We start from the raw sequence: 15663 nt of genomic DNA on the forward strand, positions 1-15663 counted from the left end.
TTTCACAGACAGAGATCACAGGTAGGCAGAGAGGCAGGCAGAGAGAGAGGAGGAAGCAGGCTCCCCGCGGAGCAGAGAGCCTGATGCGGGGCTCGATTCCAGAACCCTGGGATCATGACCTGAGCCGAAGGCAGAGGCTTTAACCCACTGAGCCACCCAGGCGCCCCTGTATTTTTTTTTAAAGATTTATTTTATTTATTTTAGAGAGGAGAGCGCGTGCATGCAGCAGGGAAGTGGTGAGGGAGAGTGAGAGAGAAAATCTCAAGCAGACTCCCTGTCAAGCGTGGGCGCTGAAACGGGGCTTGATCTCACGACCCTGAGATGATGACCTGAGCCAAAACCCAAGAGTCGGGCGCTTAACCGACTGAGCCACCCAGGAGCCCCCAGCTTCCGCGTTTAACAAGAATGCATACTGAGGTTTCAGTAGCAAAGCCTTCTATTACAGAAAGGAAAAGAGCCCGGAGAGACCATGAGGAGTGGAAAGACCGGTGAGAGGATTACAAGTACCTCAGGTGGCAGGTGTTCATAGTACCTATTAATTTCTTAACTAATTATTACCTGACAGCCAAAAGGAAAAAAATAGACCTACAGTACAACAGGTGTCATCTGGTGCCAGGCAGCCTGTCTGATCTCACAGCATGGCAGGCATGAGATTTTTCCCTATAAACATTCATAAGTGAACTACTAGGCCAGTGGGACTTACCCACCTGTGACTGCCTCATGCCCGGTGTCCTTAGGAGGCCTTTCAGGACACCCCTAACCCCCACCCCCATCCTCCCACTGCAGGAGAAATTGACCATTTCCTACTTTATTCCCAGTGCAAAGTAGGCGCTCAATAATTGTGTGCCAAATAATGAAAGTGTTGGGCTAGCAGGCTTTGATCAATTAGCGACTGAGACTGAATGTAATTAATTATATAATTTTGGGCCGTTCAGGTTTAATTCTACTAAAATCACATCAGAAACCGGGGCTGGAAGAAGGATTCCAGAGCGAAAGAAAGGAGCTGTGAGCGAAGCTTCCACGGAGAGCAGGTGCACATCGAGGTGGCTCTCTTGCCAACAACAAAAGATTTCTGCAGCTGTGGAACTAAGGGGTTCGGATCCTGAATCCTGTTTGGACACAGAGTCCAAAAATCAAGGACTTCACTACGACACCAGGCTTATGGGAGCCATGGACAGTCTCCGCTATGGAATCTGCTTAATTTGGGAGCATTAATTTGCCTTGATCCATTTCTACTACTGCATGTTTTCCATTTTTCATGCTATGTGAATCTCTTTTCGAATCTCACAGCTCCAAAAGGTGCTAGAGCTAAAGAAGGATATTTGGGGAATCTTTAGAGCAACTGCTTTTAGCCCAACCAGACTTCACACACCCTTTTACAACAAATATTTTGTTTTGTCCCTTACCATCTGAAATGAAATCCATAAAAACTATAATCTATCTACATAATTATTATATATAATTTTTCTTTTTTTTTTAAGATTTTATTTATTTATTTGACAGACAGAGATCACAAGTAGACAGAGAGGCAGGCAGAGAGAGGAGGAAGCAGGCTCCCCGCTGAGCAGAGAGCCTGATGTGGGACTCGATCCCAGGACCCTGAGATCATGACCTGAGCCAAAGGCAGCGGCCCAACCCACTGAGCCACCCAGGCGCCCCGATATATAATTTTTCAAAGCCAGATGGATAGGTGGGTTGTAATAGCCATTCATAGGTGGGCTCAGCATTGCCATTGGTTATGTGCTTTTTTAAAACGGTGAACAATTAACTCCTAAAGAAATAAAACCATCCCTCAGTGGCAATGACATTTCCAGAAAATTCAATGGATAGTAAAACCAAGCAAAAAATGCTTTGCCTTTACATGTGAAACCGAGTTAGAGTGTAGATTCAATTCATTACGAGTAGGATTTTCACCACACAAATATCCCCTGGGACATCTGGAAATCACACAGGTCAAAGGAAGGTTCTTTGTTGAGCGAAGCTGTGCCCGCCCACAGGAAGACATCTGGCATCCTTGAGCCCACCCACTCAATGTCAGGAGCAATCCCCCAGTCACTGTGGTAACCAAAACTATTCCCAAGCAGTAACTGGGGGTAGGAGCACTCCCACTGAGAACCACTGATTTAACCCCAACTCCTTGCAAGTGAGAAATGAGAGATGGGGGAAGAGGAGATTGACCCTAAGTGACAAGCTGGCCACGGCCAACAGCACCCCAGGTCTCTGGGCTCCCATTCCAGGATCCCTCCTAGCTCCACACTGCAGCTTCCCAAGCTGAACATGGTCAGAGGGGATCTAGCTCTTGCTCAGAAATCCTTTGGGTTCCAATGCAGGAACCCAGAAGATCAAACTCCCTGCAAAAGAAAACATGGCCACACTGTCGATAAAGTTGTCTAAGCTAGGATGTTACAATGCCTTTAAATCAGTCTCTCTCAATGAGCGCAAGATGTCTCTTCCCCATCACCAGTAAGCTAGGCATGTTCTGTCAGTGTGAAGAAGTTAACTTATTGTCCCCCTGTGTTCATGAATGAGAGCCCTGAAACTATCCCAGGTAAAGAAAGGATCCGATGTTAAGAGCAAAAATAGCAATCGGGTGTTTGCCAACACTGCTCAATCAGTAGCAGCTGACTGGTTCGCTGTGGTAAGGATTTGAGAGGGGTGTCTGGGTGGCTCAGTCGGCTAAGTGTCTGCCTTCAGCTTGGGTCGTGTTCCCAGGGTCGTGGAATCAAGTCCCACATTGGGCTCCCTACTCAGAGGGTAGCCAGCTTCTCCCTCTGCCTCTGCTCCTTCTCGCTGCTCGAGCACGCTCTCTCTCTGTCTCTCTCAAATGGATACATAAAACCTTAGAAGAAGGAGGAGGAGGAGGAGAAGAAGGAAGAAGAAGAAGAAGAAGAAGAAGGAAGAAGGAAGAAGAAGAAGGAGAAGGAGAAGGAGGAGAAGGAGAAGGAGTCGAAGTAGAGAATCACATCCCGGCTCAAAACAAAAGGCTGCTGTGATCAGTTCATAGAGCTGGCACTGGCCATGGTGGGGGCTGGTAGCCCCTTGTCAAGGCTTTGCCGTATCCATTTTAGAACCCAAGACAAATCCATTTTACTTGCCTAGGTCAGAAGCTCATTCGTTTTACCAATGACAGTCTATTTCATTCCACTGAATTCTTTGTTTAAAATTTCAGGCCAAAATCTCCTTCACGATGGTTGACATAGTTCAGTCGTGAGATGAATTGCTACGAGTGCTTATGCTAAGACCTCATCGCAGAGGCTCCCTCCCTCACATGTACACACACGTTGAGTATATGTTACATACCCATCATTGGCAAACCTGTCATATTGCACGTAAGAATCATCCTTTCTCAAGGTCGCTAATTCACAAAGATGCATCACACAAAACTCAGCATGAATACCCACCATTCTTTACCTGAAATTGATGTACCCTTAGTTAAAAGATCAAGATGACACAGTGCATAATGACTGATGGTAATTAGTGCCTTGAATATTTCTTGCTAGGACAGCTATATTTTGAGTACAAGTGTCTTTAGACAAAATGGCTAAATATTGGTTCTCTTTAAAGTTAATGAAAGTAGGTAACCTGGAAAAAGACATCTAGACGAATACAAAATAATCATTCAAAAAGGCTGTCTGTATAATACTTATTAGGAATACAAAATTAAGTCAAACGCTCTTGAATGAACTGGTTTTAAAAATCTTAAAAATGAAAAAAAGGGGCAAGAAATAATAGGAAGTTCAAGTGGATCTGAAAACATTCAAGAATACTTAATTTGAGATAAACTTGTCCCTGGAAGAACTGATCCTTAGGCAAATGGGTTTCTGGCACTGTGACAAGCAAATTGGGCTTAGGTGAATTGGACAAGATCCAGGTTGGGGGGACAAAATGGGAGACAAAGAGCACAGGGAGGGGACCAGATCCAGACCAGGACGGTGGTGGTAGACAGGTACAGGAGGGTTGGTGACACAAGACATCCGAGGAGGTGGAGTCTGGGTGTGGGGGGTGCTATAAAGGTCAAGAAGCGGTACAGGCTAACTCCTGGCTCGCAGACCTCATTGACTTCAGGCGGCACCATCCACTGAGACGGTGTATGTGGGCCCTTTATTCCCAATGCAATCTGGAGAAAGAATGGCCCCAAAGGAAACAGAGACGGTCTCATCAAATCTTGCTTCCAGTGGAGCTGCTGACTGGCCTCACTGATTCCCATGAGTTGTTCAGATCCCTTGCTCTCCCTCCCAGGCCACAGACTCCCGGTTCACCACTGCCTCCACCAGCAAGAGCCTCCCTCCTACCCAAGGCCAAGGCAGGCAACATGTCTGATTCGTTCGGTCTCTCCCCTCCCCTCCCCCATAGATAGGTGTTGAAGGAATACATGCTAGATGCACGAACTGAGGCACGAGTAAGCGGCCCCACAGTGACCGGTGAAGGGCCTACTATGGCCTCCACCATCACACAAGAGACAAAGAAGTGCTCCTTGCCTTCCAAGACTTGCAGAGGACGGGTAGACAAATGTGTGCAGATGGTGGGAGTGGAGAGAAGGGTCAAGAGAACTGGGAGGAGGAGGAGGAGGCCACAAACACACGGTGGTCTTGGGAGACTCCCTAGGCAAAGCAGAACTTGAGGACCATTATGAGCAGAAAGCAGGGGGCCTGCACATAAGGGAGAGCAGAGGAGGCAGAGTGCACAACAAGGGCAAGGCCATGGAGACGGCTGAGCCTGTTTAGGAAGCCCAGAGCCCAGACAGAGGGACAGTGGACACCCCTCCCATGAGCCCTCATCTCACTCAGGCAGACAAGTGACATTAGGGAGTGCAGGGGGGACAGAGGACTCCATGCACACAGTCCAGTTCCTAAATTCGCTCCTGGTTAAACTCAAGTTCTCGGAACTAGCCCGCCCAGCTCTCAGGCCTACAGGGAACACCTGTCTTTATCTTAAATGCTCCCAGGGATGTCTCTATCAAACTAACACTGTGATTAAAGAAAGAGCTCCTGCCGCTCTCTGGGGGTGACCTATGGACAGCTACTAGCAGAATCAATAAGAGAAATTAAGCCTATTTCAGCCAAACAGCCCCCTCCTAAGAACCCCATGGGTCATTAGTAAACAAGCATGACTATTCTAAAAAGCACATCCATACACAAATCCAGCCAGCATGGGTGTCTGGGATGATTTTGACCAGAAAAAAAAAAAAAAAAAAGACATTTAAAGGAACCTGTTAGGAGCGCTTACTCTCACTGTCTCAACAACAGCAATAAAAATTTACTGCAACTTAACCCTGTTCATTCTTGTTCAGTTGTGTAGAGAGTGTCCAGTCTATAATCGTCTCATTTTCTAATCCTGTGGATGTGTCTATTATTCCCTTCTAGACATCCTCTACACTCTCCATGTCCTCCATACAGGAGTCCAGGGCCCTTAAAGGTAATTGCTGCAATGATATGGGCTTTTTTGGTTAAATATAAAACACCCAGTTCAAAGTAACTTACAGAAAAAAGGCAAGACAGATTTGTTGGCTCAAGTAATTGAAAAATCAAGGATGGATCTGGCCTGCAGGAATGGCTTGATCTAGGGGTTCAAAAGATGAGGCAGACAAGAGAGCCACCAGAGCTTAGCAACCAGGGGAAAGGTAGTCCTTTTCCATAGCTCTAGCTGAGGTCACAGGAAGGTCCTTGGAATCACGAATCCCTACCTAAACCAATCTCAGTGTCCAGAGAGGTGGCCATCTGTGTACTCCCATGGTTTATGGGAGATCTTGGGTCAGCACACTTGCAGGAATAGGTGTCTCTGCAGGAAAGGGGAGTTCTGTGAAAGCTGCAGGGTTGGCCGAGTAGATAGAAACTGTCAATTTACATTTTGTGCCTCTGTCTATTAGTTGTTTAGATCTGCTTTTCCCTGTCACTTTTACTGGTGCTACCTGTTCGCATTCACCAAGGCCTCTGAGAAGGGCAACCTATGGGAAACCAGGCAATTTCACAGCAGGGGAAGCAGAAGCTCCAAACTAAAGCAACCTGTCCAGTAATAGCAAAACTAGGGCAACTGGCTGACCTCCAGCAGTCTGGCCTGGTGTGGACAACACTGGCCCCTGCCCAGAGAACCTGGTCTGGGCCAAAGGTAGGAAGAAGACCTGAGTCTGCTCTGGACACAACTTACCATAAGATTATTACAACATTAATTGTTACAATTCACTTCTAACCAGCTCATTAAAATGGCCCATATTGGTGGTTTCTCCCCTCCCCCCCCCCCCCGGTTTTGTCACCTCTCCCTGCATACTTGGGAGAGAGAGAAGAGAAGAAAAAGGCAGAAACCCTCTATAGTCCCACTTTCCATGGGGCATAATGGAATCCCACCAGTCTTAGCTCCCATACAAGGCTTTCCCCAGAAGAGGGCGCACCACAGCGTCCACAGCAGCATGAGGGGCTTGGTGTTCCAGACGCTGTTGGCCGGTTGAGCCCTGGGTCACACAGACCCTTCCTCTGCAGAGAGTTGACTGTTCATAGGGTATCCCAGCCCAACTGAACCCACTGCAAGAGCCCCCCAGCTCCAGACCAAGGAGGCTGTGGGAATGCAGGGAGGGTTCAACTTCCAGCAGGCTTGGCTACAAGGAGTCCACTCTTACCAAAGGAAATGGAAATGGAAAAGCAGAGATTGAGAGCCTTAGCCCGGACTGCAGATCACCTCAGCTCAGAGCCTGCCTCTACCATCCCCTGCCTGGGTTCCTGCAGCAAGCAACCTAAGTCATTTGTGCTTGTTTATTCACCTACACAGAGGGGATAATAGTGGCCCCTAGAGTTCATTGTGTTATCACGTGAATTAGATGTCATCAAATCCATGCAAAAAGGCTAGCATGTGGTCGGTGCTCAGAATTCGCTATTATTGCTAATATTTTATCATTTATTGATAACTAACTCTTCTGTTTGGAACAAAGCCTATCTTAGCATTCCTAAGCCTGCCTGCGGGATTCAACAGTAGGGTAGAGAGCATAGGCCTGCCCTCCCACCCCAAAGATGTGCACTTTCCAATCCCTGGAAACTGCAAGTGTTACCTTACATGGTAGGCAAAGGCATTTGCAGGAGTGATGGCATTAAGACTCTTGAGAGGGGGAGATCTTCCCAGATTATCCTGCAGGGCTTGAAGTAATCACAAGGTGCTTATAAAAGGCAGGCAGGAGGATCAGAATCAGAGAAAGAGCTATAACAAACGAAAAAGAGGTAGAATGAATACAGCCATGAGCTAAGGGATGCAGGTGGCCTCTAGAAACCAGAAAAGGATACTCATTTAGAACTTCCAGAAAGGATGTAGCCTGTCTGATATCTTGACTTTTGGACTCCTGACTTCCAGAAGGATAAAATAACCAATTTGTGTTGTTTCAAGACACTCAATGGTCAGATCACCGTGACCTGGCATGGGGCTCCTGACCACCACCTTTAAGCCACAGTGTAGCGAGCATTTGATTAAAGACCACAAGAAGAAAGCCTCCCCGTGCTCTCAAAGCATCCCCTTCACATTCATTTCTCCAACAAATATTTATCACTTGTCCACTCTTGCAAATAGTACACGGCCACGTTCACCACTTAGGAGGGGGCTCATCCAAGGTCCAGGCTCCTTCCATACTTCTGGTGGGCTGTCCTCAACCTGTTGGATTTTCATGGGTGAGAGACTCTCCAACTCCACTTTTGACATTGATCTTGACAGCTTTTAAGCCCATTCCCCTTCCCTTTGGCCCCAAGTCTGGGCAAACCAGTAAGAAAGCCCAAGTGCTCCCTCCATAGACGCTGGTGGAAAAGGTCAAATCATGGAAACCATGGCCCGTGCAGAGAAGCCTTCATCCTGGTCTTGCCCCAAGAAAAATCAGAGCTAGCCTCCACCCTATCATGCCTTGTTCACATTTCACTCTAGACCACCCTGAGCCTTCTCTCAGGGAATCCTCTTGCCAGTTACTATGTGAGCAATAAACTTCACTTCCCACCCATCAGTGCTTGTGCGTCATTTGTTCCAAGATCCACAAAGTCCTGGGGAGGCTATCTGACATTCAGCAGAAAATGACAGGTGCCCAAATAAAACATCATTGCCTCAAAGTCACAAGATGGCTGCTATAGTTCCAAATATTCAAAACCACATACCAAGTCCCCCACAAGAAGGAGCAGAGAAGGGTCACATTAAAAAACGACACCCTCAGGGGGAGGAATCAAGATGGCAAAAGAGAAGCAGACTAAGTCAACATCAGGTAACAGGAGTTCAGCTAGATAGTTATCAAGCCATTCTGAACACCTACAAACCCAAAAGGAGATAGAAGAGAAGAGGAACAGCAATTCTAGAACAGAAAATCGACCACTTTCTGAAAGGTAGGATGTGCAGAGAAGTGAATCCGAAGCAACGGGAAGACAGATCGCAGGGGGAGGGGCCAGCTCCCGGCAAGCGGTGGAGCAACGGAGCACAAAACCCGAACTTTCAGAAGTCTGCTCCACTGAGGGACATCGCTCCAGAGGCTAAGCGGGGGTGGAGCCCTCGCGGGGACAGTGTGGACTCGGGTCCCGCAGGGTCACAGAAGGATTAGGGGTGTCTGACAGAATCAGAGTGGAGAGGCCGGCTATGGAGACAGAGCCAAGGACTGAGCTCTCAGCTTGGGGTTACCTTAAACTGTAATCTGCAGCACAGTCAAACCACTGCTCTTTGAGCAGGGATCCCACAAGAGGCAGATCCGGGGAGACCCACCTCCATCCGCCGGAAGAGCAGAGTGGCAGGATCTGCCGAGTTTGGAGACCCCAAATGGGGCTGTGCGCCAGAGACGGAAACGCTCCATCATAGGCCGGGTGAGCTTGGAGGATGGCCTGAGACCAGGGAGACGGGAGTGATTGAACGCTTTTCTCCAAGGGTGCACTGAGGAGTGAGACCACGAGCTCTTGGCTCCTCTGGGCTGGAGACTGGGAGGCCGCCATTTTCATTCCCGTCCTCCAGAACTCTATGGAAAGCAAAGCGTTCAGGGAACAAAAGCTCCCAAGAGCGAACCCAAGCAGATAATTAGCCTGGCCCCTGGCAAGGGTGGTACAATTCTGCCTCGGGCAAACATACTTGAGAATCACTACAACAGGCCCCTCCCCACGAAGATCAGCAAGAAATCCAGCCAAGACAAGTTCACTCACCAAGGAGAACAGGAGAATTCCAGAGGAGGAGAAAACAAAGCATGGAATTCATGGCTTTCTCCCCATGATACTTTAGTCTTGCAAAGTTAATTAATTTTTTTAATTTTATTTTTTTCTTCTAATTTTTTTTAACTTTTACCCTTTCCTCTTTTAATATTTTTAAACTAGTTTATCTAAACAATACCTTTCTAAAAAAAAATCTTTTTAAACCTTCATTATTATAGTCATACTTTATCCTTCATTGTATCTCAACTTTATTTTTTATATACATATAGCGTTTTTTCTTCTAAATAATTTTGGGATACAATTTCTTCTAATAGATCAAAATATACCCTAAATCTAGGACAGGGCTTTATTCTAGTCTCCAGCCTGAGCATTTTCTCTCCACTTTCTTTTTCTTTCTATTTCCAACCAACTTATCAATTCCTTTTTTAGAATTTTTTTTTAATTTTCATCTTTACAGTCATATTCCATCCCTTCATTGTATTTACCCTTATTTTTATATATATATAATTTTTCCTTTCTTTAAAATTTTGGGAGGTAGTTTCTTCTAAGAGAACAAAATACACCCAAAATCAAGTGGGTGGCTCTGTTCTATTCACCATTCATATATATATATATATATATATATATTTATATTTATATTTATATTTATATATATAAAATATATATAAAAAGAAGTCAAAAAGATTTTGAAAAATTATATATATATAATTTTTAATATGTATATATTAAAAATTATATATATATAATTTTTAAAAATCTTTTAAATTATATATATATATAATTTTTAAAAATCTTTTTGACTTCTTTTTAATCCCCTTTCTTCTCCCCCAAATTTGGGGTCTCTTCTGATTTGGTTAGCATACATTTTTCTGGGGTCTTTGCCACCTTTTTAGTATTTTATTCTCTCATTCATATATTCTTATCTGGATAAAATAACAACGTGGAAAAACTCAACACACAAAAAAAGAACAAGAGGCAGCACCAAAGGCTAGGGACCTAATCAGTATGGACGTTGGTAATATGTCAGATCCAGAGTTCAGAGTGACGATTCTCAAGGTGCTAGCTGGGCTCAAAAAAGGCATGGAAGATATTAGAGAAATGCTGCCTGGAGGAAAAAAAAGTCCTTTCTAGAGAAATAAAAGAACAAAAATCTAACCAAGCTTAAATCAAAAAAGCTTTTAATGAGGTGCAATAAAAAATGGAGGCTCTTACTGCTAGGATAAATGAGGCAGAAGAGAGAAGAGAGAATTAGTGATAAAGAAGACCAAATGACAGAGAATAAAGAAGCTGAGCAAAAGAGAGACAAACAACTACTGGACCACGAGGGGAGAATTCGAGAGATAAGTGATCCCATAAGAAGAAACAATATTAGAATAATTGGGATTCCAAAAGAAGAAAGGGGGGGCAGAAGGTATATTGTAGAGAATTATTGTAGAGAATTTCCCTAGTATGGCAAAGGGAACAAGCATCAATATCCAGGAGGCATAGAGAACCACCCTCAAAATCAATAAAAATAAGTCCACACCCCATCATCTAATAGTAAAACTGACAAGTCTTAGAGACAAAGAGAAAATCCTAAAAGCAGCCTGGGACAAGAAGTCTATAACATACAATGGCAGAAATATTAGATTGGCAGCAGACTTATCCACAGAGACCTGGCAGGCCAGAAAAACTGGCATGATCTATTCAGAGCAATAATGAGAAAAACATGCAGCCAAGAATACCATACCCAGCTAGGCTATCATTGAAAATAGAAGGAGAGATAAAAAGCTTCCAGGACAAACAAAAATGAAAAGAATTTGCAAACACCAAACCAGCCCACAGGAAATATTGAAAGGGGTCCTCTAAGCAGAGAGAGCCTAAAAGTAGTAGACCAGAAAGGAACAGAGACAATATACAGTAACAGTCACCTTACAAGCAATACAATGGCACTAAATTCATATCTTTCAATAGTTACCCTGAACGCAAATGGGCTCAATGCCCCAATCAAAAGACACAGCATATCAGAATGGATAAAAAAACAAAACCCAACAATGTTCTGTCCACAAGAAACTCATTTTAACCCAAAGACACCTCCAGATTTAAAGAGAGGGGGTGGAAAACCATTTACCATGCTAATGGACATCAAAAGGAACCTGGGGTGGCTATCCTTATATACTTAAATTATATTTTAAGGCAAAGACTATAATAAGAGATGAGGAAGGACACTATATCAACTCAAAGGGTCTGCCAAACAAGAAGATCTCACAGTCTTAAATATCTATGCCCCTAACATGGGAGCAGCCAACTATATTAACCAATTAATAACAAAATCAAAGAAACATATCGACAATAATACAACAATAGTAGGGGACTTTAACACCCCCATCATTGAAACAGACAGATCGTCCAAGCAAAAGATCAACAAGGAAATAAAAGCCTTAAACGACACACCGGACCAGATGGACATCACAGATATAGTCACAACATTCCATCCCAATGCAACAGAATACACTTTCTTATCTAGTCACATGGAACATTCTCCAGAATAGATTACATTCTGGGTCACAAATCAGTCTCAACTAGTACCAAAAGACTGGGATCATTCCCTGCATATTATCAGACCACAATGCTCTGAAGCTAGAACTCAATCACAAGAGGAAAGTTGGAAAGAACTCAAATACATGGAGGCTAAAGAGCATCCTCCTAAAGAATGAATGGGTCAACCAGGAAATTAAAGAACTGAAAAAATTCATGGAAACAAATTATAATGAAAACACAAACGGGGGTTTCGAAATCTATGAGACACAGCAGAGGCAGTACTGAGAGGAAAATATACAGTGATACAAGCCTTTCTCAAGAAAAAAGAAAGGTCTCAAATATACCACCTAACCCTGCACCTAAAGGAGCTGGAGAAAGAACAGCAAAGAAAGCCTAAACCCAGCAGAAGAAAAGAAATAATAAAGATCAGAGCAGAAATCAATGAAATAGAAATCAAAACAACAGAAGAACAGATCAACGAAACTAGGAGCTGGTTCTTTGAAAGAATTAATAAGATTGATAAAACCCTGGCCAGACTTATCAAAAAGAAAAGAGAAAGAACCCAGATAAATAAAATCATGAATGAAAGAGGAGAGATCACAACCAACACCAAAAAAATACAAACAATTATAAGAACATATTATGAGCAACTATATGCCAGCAAATTTGAATCTGGACAAAATAGATACATTCCTAGAGACTATAAACTACCAAAACTGAACTAGGAAGAAACAGAAAACCTGAACAGACCTATAACCAGTAAGGAGATTGAAGCAGTCATCAAAAATCTCCTAATAAACAAGAGCCCAGGGCCAGACAGCTTCCCAGGGGAATTCTACCAAACACTGAAAGAAGAATTAATTCCTATTCTCCTGAAACAGTTCCAAAAAAAATAGAAATGGAAGGAAAACTTCCAAACTCATTTTATGAGGCCAGCATTACCTTGTTCCCAAAACCAGACAAAGACCCCATCAAAAAAGAGAATTACAGACCAATATCCTTGATGAACACAAATGCGAAAATGCTCACCAAAATTCTAGCCAATAGGATTCAACAGCACATTAAAAGGATTATCCACCATGACCAAGTGGGATTTCTTCCTGGGCTACAAGGTTGGTTCAACATGCACAAATCAATCAATGTGATACAATATATTAATAAAAGAAAGAACAAGAACCATATGATACTCTCAATAAATGCTGAAAAGGCATTTGACAAAGTACAGCATTCTTTCTTGATCAAAACTCTTCAAAGTGTAGGCATAGAGGGTACATACCTCAATATCATCAAAGCCATCTATGAAAAACCCACAGCAAATATCATTCTCAATGGGGAAAAACTGAGAGCTTTTCTGCTAAGGTCAGGAACAGAGCAAGAATGTTCACTATCACCACTACTATTCAACATAGTACTAGAAGTCCTAGCCTCAGCAATCACACAACAAAAAGAAATTAAAGGCATCCAAATCAGCATAGAAGAAGTCAAACTCTCACTCTTTGCAGATGATATGATACTTTATGTGGAAAACCCAAAAGACTCCACTCCAAATCCGCTAAAACTTGTACAGGAATTCAGTGAAGTGTCAGGATATAAAATCAATGCACAGACATGAGTTACATTTCTATACACCAACAGCAAGACAGAAGAAAGAGAAATTAAGGAGTCAATCCCATTTACAATGGCACCCAAAACCATAAGATACCTAGGAATAAACCTAACCGAAGAGGCAAAGAATCTGTATTCAGAAAACTATAAAGTACCCATGAAAGAAATTGAGGAAGACATAAAGAAATGGAAAAACATTCCATGCTCATGAATTAGAAGAACAAATATTGTGAAAATGTCTATGCTACCTAAAGCAATCTACATGTTTAATGCAATCCCTATTAAGATACCATCAATTTTTTCCAAAGAAATGGAACCAATAATCCTAAAATTTATATGGAGCCAGAAAAGACCTCGAATAGCCAGAGGAATGTTGGAAAAAGAAAGCCAAAGTTGGTGGCATCACAATTCCGGACTTCAAGTTCTATTACAAAGCTGTCATCATCAAGACAGTATGGTACTGGCACAAACACAGACACATAGATCAATGGAACAGAATAGAGAGCCCAGAAATGGACCCTCAACTCTAGGTCAACCAATCCTTGACAAAGCAGGAAAGAATGTCCAATGGAAAAAAGACAGTCTCTTCAACAAATGGTGTTGGGAAAATTGGACAGCCACATGCAGAAAAATGAAATTGGACCATTTCCTTACACCACACACAAAAATAGACTCAAAATGGATGAAAGACCTCAATGTGAGAAAGGAATCCATCAAAATCCCTGAGGAGAACACAGGCAGCAACCTCTTCAACCTCAGTCACAGCAACTTCTTCCTAGAAACATCGCCAAAGGCAAGGGAAGCAAGGGCCTAAATGAACTATTGGGACTTCCATCAAGATACACTGGGAGACAGTTGCCAGGTAAGGCTGGTACAGAGGGTGCCCAGCCCACTGCTCAGAGGTGACTGACCAGAGGGCTCCCTGCCAATGCCCCACTGGTGGCTTCTGTTTCTAGAATTATCTGGAAAACAAAACACCTAGCATCAGGCCTATCTTTTGCAAGATGGGGCTCAACGTTCAAGCTTCTGATATTACATCCATTTGTCATTCCACTTGTGTGTTTGCTTAAAGAGTTAGCATGTGGTGCATGTCAGCATTAAAACTATACCACACTGCCATTTTTATGACCTTGTGTTGGCATAGCTGCGTTTTTTTTAGTTCCTTGGGGGCCTTCTAATTTGGAAATAGCCAGGTCTCTCTTAATTTCAAAGAAACTGTGTCTAATGTCCACCTATGGTGGAGTTTATCAGCTGCATTTCTTCCCTCTCTAGAAGACACACAATTTAGGGTGTGTTCTAGATACCCTAAAGCAGGGTCCCAGCCCTGGCTGGGGAGCTTTAAGGACAAAGGCAGTAAGTCGTTTCCATATCATGTTCCCCTAGATATGACATAATGGGAAGGGCACGTCACCTCTGTGGTTTGTCCCCAAACCCATAACCCAGGTCTAATCATAAGAAAACATCAGACAAGCCACAATCAAGAGACCTTCTACGAACTACCTGACCAGTACTCTTCCAAAGCATCAAGGTCATGAAAAACAAGGAAAGTCTCAGGAACTGTCACAGAACACAGTAAGGAGACATGACAACGGAATGCAATGTGATATCCTAGACTGGATCCAGGAGCACTGAGAGGACATTAGCAGGGAAATGGGTGAAATATGAAGTTTAGTTAAATGTACTACACTAATGATATTTCCTTAATATTCGCCAAGGTACCATGGTTATGTAAGATGTCAACATTAAGGAAAGCAAGCTAAAGGGTATGGGGGCGCCCTCTGGTTATTATCTTTGGAACTCTACTGTAAATCTAAAGTTATTTCAAAATAGGAAATTAAAAACAAAAAGTAATTTTAAAATGTCTGGTCCTCCTTCAAACGACTTCAATCAGAATCTCGGGCATTCAAAGCTCTCCTGGTGACTCCCATGTGCCAGTAGGGTTGCGAACTGTAGACCGGAGATTTCAACTGTGAGCACGGGTGTCAGAATTCCCTGCAGAGCTGATTAACACAGATTGCTGGCCCCGCCCCGGAGTTTCAGCAGAGCTCCAGTGGGGTCTGAGAATTTGCATTTCTAACAAGGTCCCAGGTTAGGCTGATGCTGCTGGTCCGGAACCAAACCTTTGGAGCCATCTCTCTGGGTCCTTGCCACTCAAGGTGTGGACCGTGGACAAGCAACAGTAAATCCCCTGGGAGCCTGACAGAAATGCAAGAGTCTCAGGCTCCACCCAAACCCACCAAATCAGAATCTTGTGTTCTAACAAGAGCCCAGGCTATTCATTGTTATGTGAAATTTTGATTTAGCCTGTTCTAGAGGGAGAGGATGAGGACATGGGAGCTGGAAAGGCAGAGGTCAAGGGCTTACTATGCATCTCTTTACCGGCCTTAAGAGCCTGGCC

This window comes from Meles meles, chromosome 6, assembly GCF_922984935.1.
Source record: "Meles meles chromosome 6, mMelMel3.1 paternal haplotype, whole genome shotgun sequence".
NCBI classification, from domain to species: domain Eukaryota; kingdom Metazoa; phylum Chordata; class Mammalia; order Carnivora; family Mustelidae; genus Meles; species Meles meles.